This window comes from Hyla sarda, chromosome 5 (assembly GCF_029499605.1).
Source record: "Hyla sarda isolate aHylSar1 chromosome 5, aHylSar1.hap1, whole genome shotgun sequence".
Taxonomy (NCBI): Eukaryota; Metazoa; Chordata; class Amphibia; order Anura; family Hylidae; genus Hyla; species Hyla sarda.
This window is the reverse complement of record NC_079193.1, coordinates 320,379,893-320,399,432: the sequence shown is the minus strand read 5'-3', so window position 1 is coordinate 320,399,432 and position 19,540 is coordinate 320,379,893. Positions and strand designations below refer to the sequence as shown.

The 19,540-nt window shown below is 50.4% G+C and overlaps 1 protein-coding gene, 9 non-coding genes and 9 pseudogenes across 10 annotated transcripts in view; all 19 read right to left on the bottom strand.

Moving 5' to 3' along the window:
• The window catches only part of IMPA1 (inositol monophosphatase 1), a 69,528-nt gene extending 60,739 nt beyond the window's left edge, over positions 1–8,789 (bottom strand). The window contains exon 1 of the mRNA XM_056522267.1: positions 8,693–8,789. The gene's annotated coding sequence lies outside the window, so the exon portion shown is untranslated. The remainder of the gene's footprint in view (positions 1–8,692) is intronic.
• Positions 8,790–9,487: 698 nt separating this feature from the next.
• LOC130275189 (5S ribosomal RNA) lies at positions 9,488–9,597 on the bottom strand (annotated as a pseudogene).
• Positions 9,598–9,897: 300 nt separating this feature from the next.
• Positions 9,898–10,016, bottom strand: LOC130274946 (5S ribosomal RNA). The gene has a single exon (XR_008844653.1). It is a non-coding gene; the product is annotated as a 5S ribosomal RNA (ribosomal RNA).
• A 670-nt stretch (positions 10,017–10,686) lies between these two features.
• Positions 10,687–10,806, bottom strand: LOC130275169 (5S ribosomal RNA; annotated as a pseudogene).
• A 300-nt stretch (positions 10,807–11,106) lies between these two features.
• On the bottom strand, positions 11,107–11,225 carry LOC130274908 (5S ribosomal RNA). Its single transcript, XR_008844616.1, has one exon. It is a non-coding gene; the product is annotated as a 5S ribosomal RNA (ribosomal RNA).
• A 649-nt stretch (positions 11,226–11,874) lies between these two features.
• Positions 11,875–11,994, bottom strand: LOC130275168 (5S ribosomal RNA; annotated as a pseudogene).
• A 300-nt stretch (positions 11,995–12,294) lies between these two features.
• On the bottom strand, positions 12,295–12,413 carry LOC130274873 (5S ribosomal RNA). Its single transcript, XR_008844581.1, has one exon. It is a non-coding gene; the product is annotated as a 5S ribosomal RNA (ribosomal RNA).
• Positions 12,414–13,067: 654 nt separating this feature from the next.
• Positions 13,068–13,187, bottom strand: LOC130275167 (5S ribosomal RNA; annotated as a pseudogene).
• Positions 13,188–13,487: 300 nt separating this feature from the next.
• LOC130274923 (5S ribosomal RNA) lies at positions 13,488–13,606 on the bottom strand. Its single transcript, XR_008844631.1, has one exon. It is a non-coding gene; the product is annotated as a 5S ribosomal RNA (ribosomal RNA).
• A 651-nt stretch (positions 13,607–14,257) lies between these two features.
• On the bottom strand, positions 14,258–14,377 carry LOC130275166 (5S ribosomal RNA; annotated as a pseudogene).
• A 300-nt stretch (positions 14,378–14,677) lies between these two features.
• LOC130274872 (5S ribosomal RNA) lies at positions 14,678–14,796 on the bottom strand. The gene has a single exon (XR_008844580.1). It is a non-coding gene; the product is annotated as a 5S ribosomal RNA (ribosomal RNA).
• Positions 14,797–15,444: 648 nt separating this feature from the next.
• Positions 15,445–15,554, bottom strand: LOC130275185 (5S ribosomal RNA; annotated as a pseudogene).
• Positions 15,555–15,854: 300 nt separating this feature from the next.
• Positions 15,855–15,973, bottom strand: LOC130274871 (5S ribosomal RNA). Its single transcript, XR_008844579.1, has one exon. It is a non-coding gene; the product is annotated as a 5S ribosomal RNA (ribosomal RNA).
• Positions 15,974–16,628: 655 nt separating this feature from the next.
• Positions 16,629–16,748, bottom strand: LOC130275164 (5S ribosomal RNA; annotated as a pseudogene).
• Positions 16,749–17,048: 300 nt separating this feature from the next.
• On the bottom strand, positions 17,049–17,167 carry LOC130274875 (5S ribosomal RNA). The gene has a single exon (XR_008844583.1). It is a non-coding gene; the product is annotated as a 5S ribosomal RNA (ribosomal RNA).
• A 668-nt stretch (positions 17,168–17,835) lies between these two features.
• LOC130275163 (5S ribosomal RNA) lies at positions 17,836–17,955 on the bottom strand (annotated as a pseudogene).
• A 300-nt stretch (positions 17,956–18,255) lies between these two features.
• LOC130274870 (5S ribosomal RNA) lies at positions 18,256–18,374 on the bottom strand. Its single transcript, XR_008844578.1, has one exon. It is a non-coding gene; the product is annotated as a 5S ribosomal RNA (ribosomal RNA).
• Positions 18,375–19,038: 664 nt separating this feature from the next.
• Positions 19,039–19,148, bottom strand: LOC130275187 (5S ribosomal RNA; annotated as a pseudogene).
• A 300-nt stretch (positions 19,149–19,448) lies between these two features.
• Positions 19,449–19,540, bottom strand: part of LOC130274669 (5S ribosomal RNA) — a 119-nt gene continuing 27 nt past the window's right edge. The window contains exon 1 of the ribosomal RNA XR_008844426.1: positions 19,449–19,540. This exon is cut by the window's right edge and continues 27 nt beyond it. This is a non-coding gene — a ribosomal RNA (5S ribosomal RNA).

The following is a 19,540-nucleotide window of genomic DNA, read 5'->3' as shown; positions in this document are numbered from 1 at the left end:
CATTTCGGTCTTAAGGACTCAGACAATTAAATTTTTACGTTTTCATTTTTTCCTCCTCGCCTTCTAAAAATTATAACTCTTTTATATTTTCATCCACAGACTAGTATGAGGGCTTGTTTTTTGCGCGACCAGTTGTCCTTTGTAATGACATAACTCATTATATCATAAAATGTATGGCGCAACCAAAAAACACTATTTTTGTGGGGAAATTAAAACGAAAAACGCAATTTTGCTAATTTTGGAAGGTTTCGTTTTCACGCCGTACAATTTATGGTAAAAATGATGTGTGCTCTTTATTCTGAGGGTCAATACGATTAAAATGATACCCATTATTACATACTTTTCTATTATTGTTGCGCTTAAAAAAAATCACAAACTTTTTAACCAAATTAGTACGTTTATAATCCCTTTATTTTGATGACCTCTAACTTTTTTATTTTTCCGTATAAGCGGCGGTATGGGGGCTCATTTTTTGCGCCATGATCTGTACTTTTTTTTGATACCACATTTGCATGTAAAAAACTTTGAATACATTTTTTATAATTTTTTTTTTTATAAAATGTATTAAAAAAGTAGCAATTTTGGACTTTTTTTTTTTTCGTTCACGCCGTTCACCGTACGGGATCATTAACATTTCATTTTAATAGTTCGGACATTTATGCACGCGGCGATACCAAATATGTCTATAAAATTGATTTTTTACGTTTTTTGGGGGTAAAATAGGAAAAAACTGACGTTTTACTTTTTTATTGGGGGGAGGGGATTTTTCACTTCTTTTTTACTTTTACTTTTAAATTTTTTTTAAATATTTTTTACACTTGAATAGTCCCCATAGGGGACTATTCATAGCAATACCATGATTGCTAATACTGATCTGTTCTATGTATAGGACATAGAACAGATCAGTGTTATCGGCGATCTCCTGCTCTGGTCTGCTCGACCTCAGACCAGAGAAGGAGATGCCGGGAGCCGGACGGAGGAAGGAGAGGGGACCTGCGGGCGATCCGATCATTCATTCAAATCGCGCACTGCCGCAGATGCCGGGATCTGTATTGATCCCGGCACCTGAGGGGTTAATGGCGGACGCCCGCGAGATCGCGAGCGTCGGCCATTGCCGGCGGGTCCCTGGCTGCGATCAGCAGCCGGGATCAGCCGCGCATGACACGGGCATCGCTCCGATGCCCGCGGTTATGCACAGGGCGTAAATGTACGTCCTGGTGCGTTAAGTACCACCGCACCAGGACGTACATTTACGTCCTGCGTCCTTAACCCTTTAAGGACCAGGCCATTTTACACCTTAGGACCAGAGCGTTTTTTGAACATCTGACCACTGTCACTTTAAACATTAATAACTCTGAGATGCTTTTACCTATCATTCTGATTCCGAGATTGTTTTTTCGTGACATATTCTACTTTATGTTATTGGTAAAATTTTGTCGATACTTGCATCGTTTCTCAGTTAAATATTCCAAAATTTGATGAAAAAATTGAAAATTTTGCATTTTTCTAACTTTGAAGCTCTCTGCTTGTAAAGAAAATGGATATTCCAAATCATTTTTTTTTATTCACATATACAATATGTCCACTTTATGTTGGCATCATAAAATGTACGTGTTTTTACTTTTGGAAGACACCAGAGGGCTTCAAAGTTCAGCAGCAATTTTCCAATTTTTCACAAAATTTCCAAAATCACAATTTTTCAGGGACCAGTTCAGGTTTGAAGTGGATTTGAAGGGTCTTCATCTTAGAAATACCCCACAAATGACCCCATTATAAAAACTGCACCCCCCAAAGTATTCAAAATGACATTCAGTCAGCATTTTAACCCTTTAGGTGTTTCACAGGAATAGCAGCAAAGTGAAGGAGAAAATTCACAATCTTCATTTTTTACACTCGCATGTTCTTGTAGACCCAATTTTTTTATTTTTACAAGGGGTAAAAGGAGAAATTTTATACTTATATTTGTAGCCCAATTTCTCTCAAGTAAGCACATACCACATATGTCTATGTAAAGTGTTCAGCGGGCGCAGTAGAGGGCTCAGAAGCGAAGGAGCGACAAGGGGATTTCGGAGAGTACGTTTTTCTGAAATGGTTTTTGAGGGGCATGTTGCATTTAAGAAGCCCCTATGGTGCCAGAACAGGAAAAAAAAACACATGGCGACCCCTTGAGGAAAGTAACAAGGAATAAAGTGAGCCTTAATACCCGACAGGTGTTTCACGACTTTTGCATATGTAAAAAAATATTTGCATATGTAAAAAAAAATTCACTAAAATGTGTGTTTCCCCCCAAATTTCACATTTATGCAAGGGTTAATAGCAGAAAATACCCCCCAAAATTTGTAACCCTATCTCTTCTGAGTATGGAGGTACCCCATAAGTTGACCTTAAGTGCACTATGGGCGAACTACAATGCTCAGAAGAGAAGGAGTCATATTTGGCTTTTTGAGAGCAAATTTTGCTCGGGGGCATGTCGCATTTAGGAAGCCCCTATGGTGCCAGGACAGCAAAAAATACCCACATGGCATACCATTTTGGAAACTAGACCCCTTGAGGAACGTAACAAGGAATAAAGTGAGCCTTAATACCCGACAGGTGTTTCACGACTTTTGCATATGTAAAAAATTTTTACAAAAATTTCACTAAAATGTGTGTTTCCCCCCAAATTTCACATTTATGCAAGGGTTAATAGCAGAAAATCCCCCCCAAAATTTGCAACCCCATCTCTTCTGAGTATGGAGGTACCCCATAAGTTGACCTGAAGTGCACTATGGGCGAACTACAATGCTCAGAAGAGAAGGAGTCATATTTGGCTTTTTGAGAGCAAATTTTGCTCGGGGGGCATGTCACATTTAGGAAGCCCCTATGGTGCCAGGACAGCAAAATAACCCCCACATGGCATACCATTTTGGAAACTAGACCCCTTGAGGAACGTAACAAGGGGTACAGTGAGCATTTACCCTCCACTGGTGTCTGTCAGATCTTTGGAACAGTGGGCTGTACAAAATTTTTTATTTGCACAGCCCACTGTTCCAAAGATCTGTCAGACACCAGTGGGGGTAAATTCTCACTGCACCCCTCATTACATTCCGTGAGGGGTGTAGTTTGCGAAATGGGGTCACATGTGGGGTTTTGTTTTTTTTGCGTATGTCAAAACCGCTGTAACAATCAGCCACCCCTGTGCAAATCCCCTCAAATGTACATGGCGCACTCTCCCTTCTGGGCCTTGTTGTGCGCCCCCAGAGCACTTTGCGCCCACATATGGGGTATCTCCGTAGTCAGGAGAAATTGCATTACAAATTTTGGGGGGCTTTTTTCCCTTTTACCTCTTGTCAAAATGAAAAGTATGGGGCAACACCAGCATGTTAGTGTAAAAAAATTATTTTTTTACTCTAACATGCTGGTGTAGACCCCAACTTCACCTTTTCATAAGGGGTGAAAGGAGAAAAAGCCCCCCAAAATTTGTTAGGCTATTTCTCCCGAGTACGGCGATACCCCATATGTGGCCCTAAACTGTTGCCTTGAAATACGACAGGGCTCCAAAGTGAGAGCGCCATGTGCATTTGAGGCCTGAATTAGGGATTTGCATAGGGGTATTCTACGCCAGTGATTCCCAAACAGGGTGCCTCCAGCTGTTGCAAAACTCCCAGCATGCCTGGACAGTCAACGGCTGTCCGGCAATACTGGGAGTTGTTGTTTTGCAACAGCTGGAGGCTCCATTTTGAAAACAGTGGCGTACCAGACGTTTTTCATTTTTATTGGGGAGGGGGGCTGTGTAGGGGTATGTGTATATGTAGTGTTTTTTACTTTTTATTTTATTTTGTGTTAGTGTAGTGTAGTGTAGTGTTTTTAGGGTACAGTCACACGGGCGGGGGATTACAGCAAGTTTCCCGCTGCGAGTTTGAGCTGCCGCGCAAAATGTTCTGCATTGCAAACTTGCAGCCTGATACTCACTGTAAGCCCCCTGCCCATGTGAATGTACCCTGTACATTCACAAGGGGGGACCTCCAGCTGTTGCAGAACTACAACTCCCAGCATGCACAGTCTATCAGTGCATGCTGGTAGTTATAGTTTTGCAACAGCTGGAGGCACACGGGTTGGGAAACACTGAGTTAGGAAACAGACAATGTTTCCCAACCAGTGTGCCTCCTGTTGTTGCAAAACTATAACTCCCAGCATTCTCAGGCATGCTGGAAGTAGTAGTTCGGCAACATCTTTAGAGCCAGATGTTGCCGAACTACAACTCCCAGCATGCTTGGAGTTGTAGTTTTGCAACATCTGGAGGACTACAGTTTGCAGACCACTAATACAGTGGTTCCCAATCTGTGCCCTTCCAGATGTTGCAAAACTGCAACTCCCAGTATGCCCAAACTGTCCAGGCATGCTGGGAGTTGTAGTTCTGTAACATCTGGCCCTTCAGATGTTGCAGAACTACAACTCCCAGCATGCAGTAAGGGCATGCTGAGGATGTGTAGTTTTGCAACATCTGGAAGGGCACAGTGGTCTCCAAACTGTGGACCTCCAGATGTTGCAAAACTACAACTCCCAGCATGCCCAGACGCCAAGGGCTGTCTGGGCATGCTGGGAGTTGTAGTATACAGGGTCCCAATACAGCAATGCATGTCACTTTATGGCGACGTGTAAAGGGCCCAACCGCGGCTGAAGATCAACTCACCTGTCGCCGCCGCCGCTGTCTTCACCGCCGGGATCCGGGTCTTCAGGGACGAGGTAAGTACCGGGGCCGGTCCCCAGCACTCCCCCGTCCCCCGCCGCTTCCTCCGGTCTTCCTCCCGTCCTGTCCGGACTTTCAGGGGCCGGGCAGATCGGGAGGAAGTAACCGTCCCCCCCCCCCCCCCTGCGATTGGTCGGATCGCAGGGTATAGGAGGAGGTGGCAGGCTTGCCACCTCGCTCCTATACATTAGCATGGTCCTGGCTGTCTGTGATAGCCGGGATCATGCAAAATTACCGGGCGATCGGGTCCCAGAGACCCGATCAGCCCGGTATCGCCGCAGATCGCAAGGGCGATTTCCCTTGCGTTTTGCGTCGATCGCCGACATGGGGGCCTACATGCCCCCACTAGGCATTTGCCCTGGATGCCTGCTGAAGGATTTCAGCAGGCATCCAGTTCCGATCTCTGCCCGGCGAGCGGCAGGGACCGGAAAAGGCCATGACGTCGTGGGACGTCATTGGTCCTTAAGGCCCAGGGTGCCATGACGTCCCAGGACGTCATTGGTCCTTAAGAGGTTAAGGGGTTAAAGGGGTACTCCGGTGGAAAAAAATTTTTTTAAATCAACTGGTGCCAGAAAGTTGTTAAATGACTTCAGATTAGTAAATGACTTCTATTAAAAAATATTTACCCTTCAAGTACCATTTTGCGTCTGTATGCTACAGAGGAAATTCTTTTTAAATTTCTTTATTGTCTTGTCCACAGTGCTCTCTCCTGACACCTGATGCCCGTATCAGGAACTGTCCAGAGCAGGAGGAAATCCCCATTGCAAACCTATGCTGCTCTGGACAGTTCCTGACACTGACAAAGGTGTCAGCAGAGAGCACTGTGGCCAAGAAAAAAAAGAAATTAAAAGGGAAAGAATTTCCTCTGTAATATACAGCCACTAAAATGTATTGGAAGGATTAAGAGTTTTTAACCCCTTAAGGACGCAGCCCTTTTTCACCTTAAGGACTGAGCCCTTTTTCGCAATTATGACCACCGTCACTTTACAAATTAATAACGCGAAAACGCTTTTACCAAATATTCTGATTCTGAGATTGTTTTTTCGTGACATATTCTACTTTATTTTGGTGGTAAATTTTCGGCGTTAATTGCATCCTTTTTTTGGTGAAAAATCCCAAAATTTCATGAAAATTTGGAAAATTTTGCATTTTTCTAACTTTGAAGCTCTCTAATTGTAAGGAAAATGGATTTTCCAAATAAATTTTATTTTTCTTCACAAATACAATGGGGGAGATTTATCAAAGGATTTAGACTGGTTTTTCTTGTCTAAATTTGTCGCACAGAATGTCGCAGTCTAAATATGTGCGACTTTTCTGCGACTTTTGCTCTAGAGGATTTTTACAACATGATGCATGCAAGTCTATTTTAGACTGAAATGCATTGAAAAATGCATTGGTGCTGAATTTATCAAAAGCGACTTTTCAGCGACAAGTCGCATAGGCTGAAAGTACACCGAAATGTCAGACCATGTTGGAGCAGGTTTAAATATAGACTAAGCATAGATCATGCAGTCTGTGCACAGAATTTATCAAGAGCTGTGCGCCATTTGATAAATTAGGTGCACAATAGACCAGACTAACCCTCTGTAGTTTGGTCTATATTGATGCGGGACATAGACAACTTTGATAAATATCCCCCAATATGTCCACTTTATGTTGGCATCATAAAATGGACATATTTTTGCTTTTTGAAAAAATTAGAGGGCTTCAAAGTAGAGCAGCAATTTTCAAAAATGTCATGAAAATTGCTAAATCTGAAGGGACAGATGTTACAGAACTACAACTCCCAGCATGCCTGGTCAGTCGAGACATGCTGAGAGTTGTAGTTTGGCAACATCTGGAGGGCTTCTGTTTGGGCACCACTGTAACAGTTGTCTCCAAACTGTGACCCTCCAGATGTTGCAAAACTACAACTCCCAGCATGCCCAGACAGCCTTTGGCTGTCTGGGCATGCTGGGAGTTGCAGTTTGGCCCCCCCTAGTGGTTGCCACAGTAAAGATCGATTTACTTTCACTTTCAATCCCCCCCCCCCACTGTCGATTCCCTACCTGATCAGGATCCAGCAGGCTCCAGCGAAGATCCCAGGTCCCCAGGCATCTTCTCCTGCAGGTACGGCCTCCATCTTCCAGGGGCGGGCAGAATGGGGGGTTGCCATGGCAACCCCCTGTCCTGCGCTGCCATTGGTCAGAACTCCGTTCTGACTAATGCCAGGGGATAGGAGTAGATCGCAGCTTTGTGACCTCACTCCTATCCTTTAGGCTGATCGGGGCTGTTGCTGACAACTCAGATCAGCCCTATTTTCCGGGTGATCGGGTCACCAGAGACCCGATCAGCCCGGAATTTGAGAAAATCGTATGTCTGAATTGACATGCGATTTTCTCCGATCGCCGACATGGGGGGGTCTCAGGACCCCCCTGGGCGATGTGCCAGGGTGCCTGCTGAATGATTTCAGCAGGCATCCGGCTCCGGTCCCCAACCGGCTAGCGGTGGGGACCGGATTTCCCACGGTCGTATGGATACGCCCTCGGTCCTTAAGGACTCGGAATGCAGGGCGTATCCATACGCCCTGTGTCCTGAAGAGGTTAATAGAAGTCATTTACAAATCTGTTTAAATCTCTGGCACCAGTTGATTTAAAAAAAAATAATGTTTTTTTGTACACCTTTAAGCAAATACTGGGAGATCTGCAAATAACACAATCTGTTGTACCAGAAATAACTTGCTATTGGTCCATAGGTTTCAATTATCATCATTACAATGATACCAAAATCTATTGGTTACTAGTAAGAAACAGCATGGTAAACAATACATTCTACACAACAACCTGACTTAAAGGGGTACTCCACCCACAGAGGACAAGATGTCTGATCGCGGAGGTCCCACCACTTGTAAACCCCCCACCCCCCGTGATCTCCAGCATTCTAAACATTCAAATCACGCCCCCTCCCTTAGATATAAATCATGGGACCATGGTGTTACGTCACGAAGGGGCGGGTCGTGACATCACGTCTCTGGCCACGGAAACCCAGTGTTCTAAACTTACTGGTTAGAAAGCTGAGTGCGGCACGGATGCTGCACAGAGATCGCTAGGGTGTCAGAGGGAAACAGTGCTATACAAAATATTTACAAATGACCCAGTTCAAACGCGTTTCCCTCGAATAGTTTAAGGGTTTATCAAGGGACACAATACCCAGGCCACATACATAAGCTAGCGTATTAGGAGATTATGGCCAATGCATGTCGATCAAGTGTTGTCCTCCAACTGGAAAACCTGACACAGCAGCACCCGAGCAGTAGATTTCCTTCCAAAGGTTGGGTGCAGGGCTTCCACAGGCTCAGAAATGATTGAGAATGTACAAGAAATAGGCGTCTGGGGCCATAACTGAGGATGGCGCAAGGTGCGCAGGAGTCGATTGAGCTAAGAAGGTGAGATGGTTGCCAGTGATTGCAAGCTGCTTTAAAGCCGGCTTATTTTACCCCCAGGGCGCGTCGCCTGCGAAAAACATTCAGCTTGCGTTGGGCTGGAAATAAGGCTGCAGGTGCCTTCCGCCCTGCGGGAGGCGCTTCTACTGTGGAGGTGAAGCCTAGTCTGAAAAGTAAGAGACGACAGTGGTGGTGGGGGTCACTACAGTAAGGATGCTAGAACTAATCAGCACAAGGGAGAAAGCCCAGAAAGAAAGAAAAAGAAGCAAACCATGTGACCATATCAAAGGTTCTTTACACATAATATAAAACTAATTACATTATGGGGGTACATTGCAGGTGAGCCCTGGGGACGTGCAGGGACTCAAGCTGATAGGACTGTAGGAGCATATCCCGTACTGTGACGTCACATAAACAACACAAGGGAGAAAGGCCATAAATAAAGAAGAAAAGAAGCAAATGTGCAGCTAAGAAAGTGAATGTAAAAAAAAAATGTATCCAGACTAACCCCTGCTGGTTGAAGTGAGAAAAAGCAAAAGCACCTGGTATTTCAAGGTGGTCTCCCATCCAAGTACTAACCAGGCCTGACCCTGCTTAGCTTCCGAGATCAGGCGTGTTCAGGGTGGTGTGGCCGTAGGCAGAGACAGGCCTCTTGTTTGCAGCTCTTGTTTGCAGCTCTTGTTTGCAGCTCTTGTTTGCAGCTCTTCTACTCTGCAGTCTGCCTACTGCTCAGCACTGGGCCTGCTTCCTGCCCCCCCTCCTTTCCACGCACTCAGCCCTGCTCCAAGGCTGCTTCAGCTCACTGGCTCTATGGCTTACGTACACAAACTGCTTTGCACAGGGAGCCCTTGTTCGGGCTGGCCCCTTCAGCCTCAGCCTGCTCAAAGCCTGGCCATTTCCTGGCTGGGCTGCTTTTAACTCTTATATTTACACATGCCTGGCTGCAGGGGCAATGAGCTTTTCTGGCCGGGACACGGAGCTGGATGGACGGATTGTGTGCTGACAGTAGCAAGCAGCAAACCGGCACACAGGCACACAGGCCTCTGCGGCTTCCAGCTCTGGCTTGCCCCAAGTTGAATGGGGGAGATTCGTCAAAACCTGCACAGAGAAAAAGCGGAGCAGTTGCCCGTAGCAACCGATCACATTGCTTCTTTTCATTTTTTATTTTTTTTTAGCTACCTTTTTGAAACTGGAAGAAGCCATCTCATTGGATGCTTATGGGCAATAGGCCAACTTTTCCCCCTAAAACAGGTTTTCGTAAATCTCCCCCCCCGATATTCGGGAAAGTGCCTTCCCAGGCTGGGCCAGAGGAGAAAGTGTAAAGAAACATCGCAACCTGTCTACAGCACCCGGTATTCCCAGGAGGTCAACCATCCCAGTACTGTCCGAGCCCGACCCTGCTTGGCTTCCGAGATCAGGCATACCCAGGGTGGTGTGGCCGGTAGACACGGGCTGGCCCCACTCTGTCGCACAAGCAGCTTTCCTCCAGGCCGCGGACCGTTGCGCAAAGGGCTGGACAGCAGGTAGCGCACCCCTGCGTACATTGCAGGTGAGCCCTGGGGACGTGCAGGGACTCAAGCTGATAGGACTGTAGGAGCATATCCCGTACTGTGACGTCACATAAACAACACAAGGGAGAAAGGCCATAAAAAAAGAAGAAAAGAAGCAAATGTGCAGCTAAGAAAGTGAATGTAAAAAAGGCATAGGGGAGACTGACCCCTGCTGGTTGAAGTGAGAAAAAGCAAAAAGCCTACAGCACGTGGTATTCCCAGGCGGTCTCCCATCCAAGTACTAACCAGGCCTGACCCTGCTTAGTTTCCGAGATCAGACAAGATCGGGCATGTTCAGGGTGGTGTGGCCGTAGGCAGAGACGAGCCTCTCATTTGCAGCTCTTCTACTCTGCAGCCTGCCTGCCTGCCTGCCTGCCTGCCTGCCTGCTGCTCAGCACTGGGCCTGCTTCCTGCCCCCCTCCTTTCCACGCACTCAGCCCAGCTCCAAGGCTGCTTCAGCTCACTGGCTCTATGGCTTACGTACACAAACTGCTTTGCACAGGGAGCCCTTGCTCGGGCTGGCCCCTTCAGCCTCAGCCTGCTCAAAGCCTGGCCATTTCCTGGCTGGGCTGCTTTTAACTCTTATATTTACACATGCCTGGCTGCAGGGGCAATGAGCTTTTCTGGCCGGGACACGGAGCTGGATGGACGGATTGTGTGCTGACAGTAGCAAGCAGCAAACCGGCACACAGGCCTCTGCGGCTTCCAGCTCTGGCTTGCCCCAAGTTGAATGGGGGAGATTCGTCAAAACCTGCGCAGAGAAAAAGCGGAGCAGTTGCCCGTAGCAACCGATCACATTGCTTCTTTTCATTTTTTATTAGCTACCTTTTTGAAACTGGAAGAAGCCATCTCATTGGATGCTTACGGGCAATGGGCCAACTTTTCCCCCAAAACAGGTTTTCGTAAATCTCCCCCCCCCCCGGATATTCGGGAAAGTGCCTTCCCAGGCTGGGCCAGAGGAGAAAGTGTAAAGAAACATCGCAACCTGTCTACAGCACCCGGTATTCCCAGGAGGTCAACCATCCCAGTACTGTCCGAGCCCGACCCTGCTTGGCTTCCGAGATCAGACGAGATCGGGCATACCCAGGGTGGTGTGGCCGGTAGACACTGGCTGGCCCCACTCTGTCGCACAAGCAGCTTTCCTCCAGGCCGCGGACCGTTGCGCAAAGGGCTGGACAGCAGGTAGCGCACCCCTGCGTACATTGCAGGTGAGCCCTGGGGACGTGCAGGGACTCAAGCTGATAGGACTGTAGGAGCATATCCCGTACTGTGACGTCACATAAACAACACAAGGGAGAAAGGCCATAAAAAAAGAAGAAAAGAAGCAAATGTGCAGCTAAGAAAGTGAATGTAAAAAAGGCATAGGGGAGACTGACCCCTGCTGGTTGAAGTGAGAAAAAGCAAAAAGCCTACAGCACCTGGTACTCCCAGGCGGTCTCCCATCCAAGTACTAACCAGGCCTGACCCTGCTTAGCTTCCGAGATCAGACGAGATCGGGCGTGTTCAGGGTGGTGTGGCCGTAGGCAGAGACGAGCCTCTCATTTGCAGCTCTTCTACTCTGCAGCCTGCCTGCCTGCTGCTCAGCACTGGGCCTGCTTCCTGCCCCCCTCCTTTCCACGCACTCAGCCCAGCTCCAAGGCTGCTTCAGCTCACTGGCTCTATGGCTTACGTACACAAACTGCTTTGCACAGGGAGCCCTTGCTCGGGCTGGCCCCTTCAGCCTCAGCCTGCTCAAAGCCTGGCCATTTCCTGGCTGGGCTGCTTTTAACTCTTATATTTACACATGCCTGGCTGCAGGGGCAATGAGCTTTTCTGGCCGGGACACGGAGCTGGATGGACGGATTGTGTGCTGACAGTAGCAAGCAGCAAACCGGCACACAGGCCTCTGCGGCTTCCAGCTCTGGCTTGCCCCAAGTTGAATGGGGGAGATTCGTCAAAACCTGCGCAGAGAAAAAGCGGAGCAGTTGCCCGTAGCAACCGATCACATTGCTTCTTTTCATTTTTTATTAGCTACCTTTTTGAAACTGGAAGAAGCCATCTCATTGGATGCTTACGGGCAATGGGCCAACTTTTCCCCCAAAACAGGTTTTCGTAAATCTCCCCCCCCCCGGATATTCGGGAAAGTGCCTTCCCAGGCTGGGCCAGAGGAGAAAGTGTAAAGAAACATCGCAACCTGTCTACAGCACCCGGTATTCCCAGGAGGTCAACCATCCCAGTACTGTCCGAGCCCGACCCTGCTTGGCTTCCGAGATCAGACGAGATCGGGCATACCCAGGGTGGTGTGGCCGGTAGACACTGGCTGGCCCCACTCTGTCGCACAAGCAGCTTTCCTCCAGGCCGCGGACCGTTGCGCAAAGGGCTGGACAGCAGGTAGCGCACCCCTGCGTACATTGCAGGTGAGCCCTGGGGACGTGCAGGGACTCAAGCTGATAGGACTGTAGGAGCATATCCCGTACTGTGACGTCACATAAACAACACAAGGGAGAAAGGCCATAAAAAAAGAAGAAAAGAAGCAAATGTGCAGCTAAGAAAGTGAATGTAAAAAAGGCATAGGGGAGACTGACCCCTGCTGGTTGAAGTGAGAAAAAGCAAAAAGCCTACAGCACCTGGTATTCCCAGGCGGTCTCCCATCCAAGTACTAACCAGGCCCGACCCTGCTTAGCTTCCGAGATCAGACGAGATCGGGCGTGTTCAGGGTGGTGTGGCCGTAGGCAGAGATGAGCCTCTCATTTGCAGCTCTTCTACTCTGCAGCCTGCCTGCCTGCCTGCTGCTCAGCACTGGGCCTGCTTCCTGCCCCCCTCCTTTCCACGCACTCAGCCCAGCTCCAAGGCTGCTTCAGCTCACTGGCTCTATGGCTTACGTACACAAACTGCTTTGCACAGGGAGCCCTTGCTCGGGCTGGCCCCTTCAGCCTCAGCCTGCTCAAAGCCTGGCCATTTCCTGGCTGGGCTGCTTTTAACTCTTATATTTACACATGCCTGGCTGCAGGGGCAATGAGCTTTTCTGGCCGGGACACGGAGCTGGATGGACGGATTGTGTGCTGACAGTAGCAAGCAGCAAACCGGCACACAGGCCTCTGCGGCTTCCAGCTCTGGCTTGCCCCAAGTTGAATGGGGGAGATTCGTCAAAACCTGCGCAGAGAAAAAGCGGAGCAGTTGCCCGTAGCAACCGATCACATTGCTTCTTTTCATTTTTTATTAGCTACCTTTTTGAAACTGGAAGAAGCCATCTCATTGGATGCTTACGGGCAATGGGCCAACTTTTCCCCCAAAACAGGTTTTCGTAAATCTCCCCCCCCCCCGGATATTCGGGAAAGTGCCTTCCCAGGCTGGGCCAGAGGAGAAAGTGTAAAGAAACATCGCAACCTGTCTACAGCACCCGGTATTCCCAGGAGGTCAACCATCCCAGTACTGTCCGAGCCCGACCCTGCTTGGCTTCCGAGATCAGACGAGATCGGGCATACCCAGGGTGGTGTGGCCGGTAGACACTGGCTGGCCCCACTCTGTCGCACAAGCAGCTTTCCTCCAGGCCGCGGACCGTTGCGCAAAGGGCTGGACAGCAGGTAGCGCACCCCTGCGTACATTGCAGGTGAGCCCTGGGGACGTGCAGGGACTCAAGCTGATAGGACTGTAGGAGCATATCCCGTACTGTGACGTCACATAAACAACACAAGGGAGAAAGGCCATAAAAAAAGAAGAAAAGAAGCAAATGTGCAGCTAAGAAAGTGAATGTAAAAAAGGCATAGGGGAGACTGACCCCTGCTGGTTGAAGTGAGAAAAAGCAAAAAGCATACAGCACCTGGTATTCCCAGGCGGTCTCCCATCCAAGTACTAACCAGGCCTGACCCTGCTTAGCTTCCGAGATCAGACGAGATCGGGCGTGTTCAGGGTGGTGTGGCCGTAGGCAGAGACGAGCCTCTCATTTGCAGCTCTTCTACTCTGCAGCCTGCCTGCCTGCTGCTCAGCACTGGGCCTGCTTCCTGCCCCCCTCCTTTCCACGCACTCAGCCCAGCTCCAAGGCTGCTTCAGCTCACTGGCTCTATGGCTTACGTACACAAACTGCTTTGCACAGGGAGCCCTTGCTCGGGCTGGCCCCTTCAGCCTCAGCCTGCTCAAAGCCTGGCCATTTCCTGGCTGGGCTGCTTTTAACTCTTATATTTACACATGCCTGGCTGCAGGGGCAATGAGCTTTTCTGGCCGGGACACGGAGCTGGATGGACGGATTGTGTGCTGACAGTAGCAAGCAGCAAACCGGCACACAGGCCTCTGCGGCTTCCAGCTCTGGCTTGCCCCAAGTTGAATGGGGGAGATTCGTCAAAACCTGCGCAGAGAAAAAGCGGAGCAGTTGCCCGTAGCAACCGATCACATTGCTTCTTTTCATTTTTTATTAGCTACCTTTTTGAAACTGGAAGAAGCCATCTCATTGGATGCTTACGGGCAATGGGCCAACTTTTCCCCCAAAACAGGTTTTCGTAAATCTCCCCCCCCCCCCGGATATTCGGGAAAGTGCCTTCCCAGGCTGGGCCAGAGGAGAAAGTGTAAAGAAACATCGCAACCTGTCTACAGCACCCGGTATTCCCAGGAGGTCAACCATCCCAGTACTGTCCGAGCCCGACCCTGCTTGGCTTCCGAGATCAGACGAGATCGGGCATACCCAGGGTGGTGTGGCCGGTAGACACTGGCTGGCCCCACTCTGTCGCACAAGCAGCTTTCCTCCAGGCCGCGGACCGTTGCGCAAAGGGCTGGACAGCAGGTAGCGCACCCCTGCGTACATTGCAGGTGAGCCCTGGGGACGTGCAGGGACTCAAGCTGATAGGACTGTAGGAGCATATCCCGTACTGTGACGTCACATAAAAAACACAAGGGAGAAAGGCCATAAAAAAAGAAGAAAAGAAGCAAATGTGCAGCTAAGAAAGTGAATGTAAAAAAGGCATAGGGGAGACTGACCCCTGCTGGTTGAAGTGAGAAAAAGCAAAAAGCCTACAGCACCTGGTATTCCCAGGCGGTCTCCCATCCAAGTACTAACCAGGCCCGACCCTGCTTAGCTTCCGAGATCAGACGAGATCGGGCGTGTTCAGGGTGGTGTGGCCGTAGGCAGAGACGAGCCTCTCATTTGCAGCTCTTCTACTCTGCAGCCTGCCTGCCTGCTGCTCAGCACTGGGCCTGCTTCCTGCCCCCCTCCTTTCCACGCACTCAGCCCAGCTCCAAGGCTGCTTCAGCTCACTGGCTCTATGGCTTACGTACACAAACTGCTTTGCACAGGGAGCCCTTGCTCGGGCTGGCCCCTTCAGCCTCAGCCTGCTCAAAGCCTGGCCATTTCCTGGCTGGGCTGCTTTTAACTCTTATATTTACACATGCCTGGCTGCAGGGGCAATGAGCTTTTCTGGCCGGGACACGGAGCTGGATGGACGGATTGTGTGCTGACAGTAGCAAGCAGCAAACCGGCACACAGGCCTCTGCGGCTTCCAGCTCTGGCTTGCCCCAAGTTGAATGGGGGAGATTCGTCAAAACCTGCGCAGAGAAAAAGCGGAGCAGTTGCCCGTAGCAACCGATCACATTGCTTCTTTTCATTTTTTATTTGCTACCTTTTTGAAACTGGAAGAAGCCATCTCATTGGATGCTTACGGGCAATGGGCCAACTTTTCCCCCAAAACAGGTTTTCGTAAATCTCCCCCCCCCCGATATTCGGGAAAGTGCCTTCCCAGGCTGGGCCAGAGGAGAAAGTGTAAAGAAACATCGCAACCTGTCTACAGCACCCGGTATTCCCAGGAGGTCAACCATCCCAGTACTGTCCGAGCCCGACCCTGCTTGGCTTCTGAGATCAGGCATACCCAGGGTGGTGTGGCCGGTAGACACTGGCTGGCCCCACTCTGTCGCACAAGCAGCTTTCCTCCAGGCCGCGGACCGTTGCGCAAAGGGCTGGACAGCAGGTAGCGCACCCCTGCGTACATTGCAGGTGAGCCCTGGGGACGTGCAGGGACTCAAGCTGATAGGACTGTAGGAGCATATCCCGTACTGTGACGTCACATAAACAACACAAGGGAGAAAGGCCATAAAAAAAGAAGAAAAGAAGCAAATGTGCAGCTAAGAAAGTGAATGTAAAAAAGGCATAGGGGAGACTGACCCCTGCTGGTTGAAGTGAGAAAAAGCAAAAAGCCTACAGCACCTGGTATTCCCAGGCGGTCTCCCATCCAAGTACTAACCAGGCCCGACCCTGCTTAGCTTCCGAGATCAGACGAGATCGGGCGTGTTCAGGGTGGTGTGGCCGTAGGCAGAGACGAGCCTCTCATTTGCAGCTCTTCTACTCTGCAGCCTGCCTGCCTGCCTGCTGCTCAGCACTGGGCCTGCTTCCTGCCCCCCTCCTTTCCACGCACTCAGCCCAGCTCCAAGGCTGCTTCAGCTCACTGGCTCTATGGCTTACGTACACAAACTGCTTTGCACAGGGAGCCCTTGCTCGGGCTGGCCCCTTCAGCCTCAGCCTGCTCAAAGCCTGGCCATTTCCTGGCTGGGCTGCTTTTAACTCTTATATTTACACATGCCTGGCTGCAGGGGCAATGAGCTTTTCTGGCCGGGACACGGAGCTGGATGGACGGATTGTGTGCTGACAGTAGCAAGCAGCAAACCGGCACACAGGCCTCTGCGGCTTCCAGCTCTGGCTTGCCCCAAGTTGAATGGGGGAGATTCGTCAAAACCTGCGCAGAGAAAAAGCGGAGCAGTTGCCCGTAGCAACCGATCACATTGCTTCTTTTCATTTTTTATTTGCTACCTTTTTGAAACTGGAAGAAGCCATCTCATTGGATGCTTACGGGCAATGGGCCAACTTTTCCCCCAAAACAGGTTTTCGTAAATCTCCCCCCCCCCCCGGATATTCGGGAAAGAGCCTTCCCAGGCTGGGCCAGAGGAGAAAGTGTAAAGAAACATCGCAACCTGTCTACAGCACCCGGTATTCCCAGGAGGTCAACCATCCCAGTACTGTCCGAGCCCGACCCTGCTTGGCTTCCGAGATCAGACGAGATCGGGCATACCCAGGGTGGTGTGGCCGGTAGACACTGGCTGGCCCCACTCTGTCGCACAAGCAGCTTTCCTCCAGGCCGCGGACCGTTGCGCAAAGGGCTGGACAGCAGGTAGCGCACCCCTGCGTACATTGCAGGTGAGCCCTGGGGACGTGCAGGGACTCAAGCTGATAGGACTGTAGGAGCATATCCCGTACTGTGACGTCACATAAACAACACAAGGGAGAAAGGCCATAAAAAAAGAAGAAAAGAAGCAAATGTGCAGCTAAGAAAGTGAATGTAAAAAAGGCATAGGGGAGACTGACCCCTGCTGGTTGAAGTGAGAAAAAGCAAAAAGCCTACAGCACCTGGTATTCCCAGGCGGTCTCCCATCCAAGTACTAACCAGGCCCGACCCTGCTTAGCTTCCGAGATCAGACGAGATCGGGCGTGTTCAGGGTGGTGTGGCCATAGGCAGAGACAAGCCTCTCATTTGCAGCTCTTCTACTCTGCAGCCTGCCTGCCTGCCTGCCTGCCTGCCTGCTGCTCAGCACTGGGCCTGCTTCCTGCCCCCCTCCTTTCCACGCACTCAGCCCAGCTCCAAGGCTGCTTCAGCTCACTGGCTCTATGGCTTACGTACACAAACTGCTTTGCACAGGGAGCCCTTGCTCGGGCTGGCCCCTTCAGCCTCAGCCTGCTCAAAGCCTGGCCATTTCCTGGCTGGGCTGCTTTTAACTCTTATATTTACACATGCCTGGCTGCAGGGGCAATGAGCTTTTCTGGCCGGGACACGGAGCTGGATGGACGGATTGTGTGCTGACAGTAGCAAGCAGCAAACCGGCACACAGGCCTCTGCGGCTTCCAGCTCTGGCTTGCCCCAAGTTGAATGGGGGAGATTCGTCAAAACCTGCGCAGAGAAAAAGCGGAGCAGTTGCCCGTAGCAACCGATCACATTGCTTCTTTTCATTTTTTATTAGCTACCTTTTTGAAACTGGAAGAAGCCATCTCATTGGATGCTTACGGGCAATGGGCCAACTTTTCCCCCAAAACAGGTTTTCGTAAATCTCCCCCCCCCCCCCGGATATTCGGGAAAGAGCCTTCCCAGGCTGGGCCAGAGGAGAAAGTGTAAAGAAACATCGCAACCTGTCTACAGCACCCGGTATTCCCAGGAGGTCAACCATCCCAGTACTGTCCGAGCCCGACCCTGCTTGGCTTCCGAGATCAGACGAGATCGGGCATACCCAGGGTGGTGTGGCCGGTAGACACTGGCTGGCCCCACTCTGTCGCACAAGCAGCTTTCCTCCAGGCCGCGGACCGTTGCGCAAAGGGCTGGACAGCAGGTAGCGCACCCCTGCGTACATTGCAGGTGAGCCCTGGGGACGTGCAGGGACTCAAGCTGATAGGACTGTAGGAGCATATCCCGTACTGTGACGTCACATAAACAACACAAGGGAGAAAGGCCATAAAAAAAGAAGAAAAGAAGCAAATGTGCAGCTAAGAAAGTGAATGTAAAAAAGGCATAGGGGAGACTGACCCCTGCTGGTTGAAGTGAGAAAAAGCAAAAAGCCTACAGCACCTGGTATTCCCAGGCGGTCTCCCATCCAAGTACTAACCAGGCCCGACCCTGCTTAGCTTCCGAGATCAGACGAGATCGGGCGTGTTCAGGGTGGTGTGGCCGTAGGCAGAGACAAGCCTCTCATTTGCAGCTCTTCTACTCTGCAGCCTGCCTGCCTGCCTGCCTGCCTGCCTGCTGCTCAGCACTGGGCCTGCTTCCTGCCCCCCTCCTTTCCACGCACTCAGCCCAGCTCCAAGGCTGCTTCAGCTCACTGGCTCTATGGCTTACGTACACAAAGTGCTTTGCACAGGGAGCCCTTGCTCGGGCTGGCCCCTTCAGCCTCAGCCTGCTCAAAGCCTGGCCATTTCCTGGCTGGGCTGCTTTTAAGTCTTATATTTACACATGCCTGGCTGCAGGGGCAATGAGCTTTTCTGGCCGGGACACGGAGCTGGATGGACGGATTGTGTGCTGACAGTAGCAAGCAGCAAACCGGCACACAGGCCTCTGCGGCTTCCAGCTCTGGCTTGCCCCAAGTTGAATGGGGGAGATTCGTCAAAACCTGCGCAGAGAAAAAGCGGAGCAGTTGCCCGTAGCAACCGATCACATTGCTTCTTTTCATTTTTTATTTGCTACCTTTTTGAAACTGGAAGAAGCCATCTCATTGGATGCTTACGGGCAATGGGCCAACTTTTCCCCCAAAACAGGTTTTCGTAAATCTCCCCCCCCCCGATATTCGGGAAAGTGCCTTCCCAGGCTGGGCCAGAGGAGAAAGTGTAAAGAAACATCGCAACCTGTCTACAGCACCCGGTATTCCCAGGAGGTCAACCATCCCAGTACTGTCCGAGCCCGACCCTGCTTGGCTTCCGAGATCAGGCATACCCAGGGTGGTGTGGCCGGTAGACACTGGCTGGCCCCACTCTGTCGCACAAGCAGCTTTCCTCCAGGCCGCGGACCGTTGCGCAAAGGGCTGGACAGCAGGTAGCGCACCCCTGCGTACATTGCAGGTGAGCCCTGGGGACGTGCAGGGACTCAAGCTGATAGGACTGTAGGAGCATATCCCGTACTGTGACGTCACATAAACAACACAAGGGAGAAAGGCCATAAAAAAAGAAGAAAAGAAGCAAATGTGCAGCTAAGAAAGTGAATGTAAAAAAGGCATAGGGGAGACTGACCCCTGCTGGTTGAAGTGAGAAAAAGCAAAAAGCCTACAGCACCTGGTATTCCCAGGCGGTCTCCCATCCAAGTACTAACCAGGCCCAACCCTGCTTAGCTTCCGAGATCAGACGAGATCGGG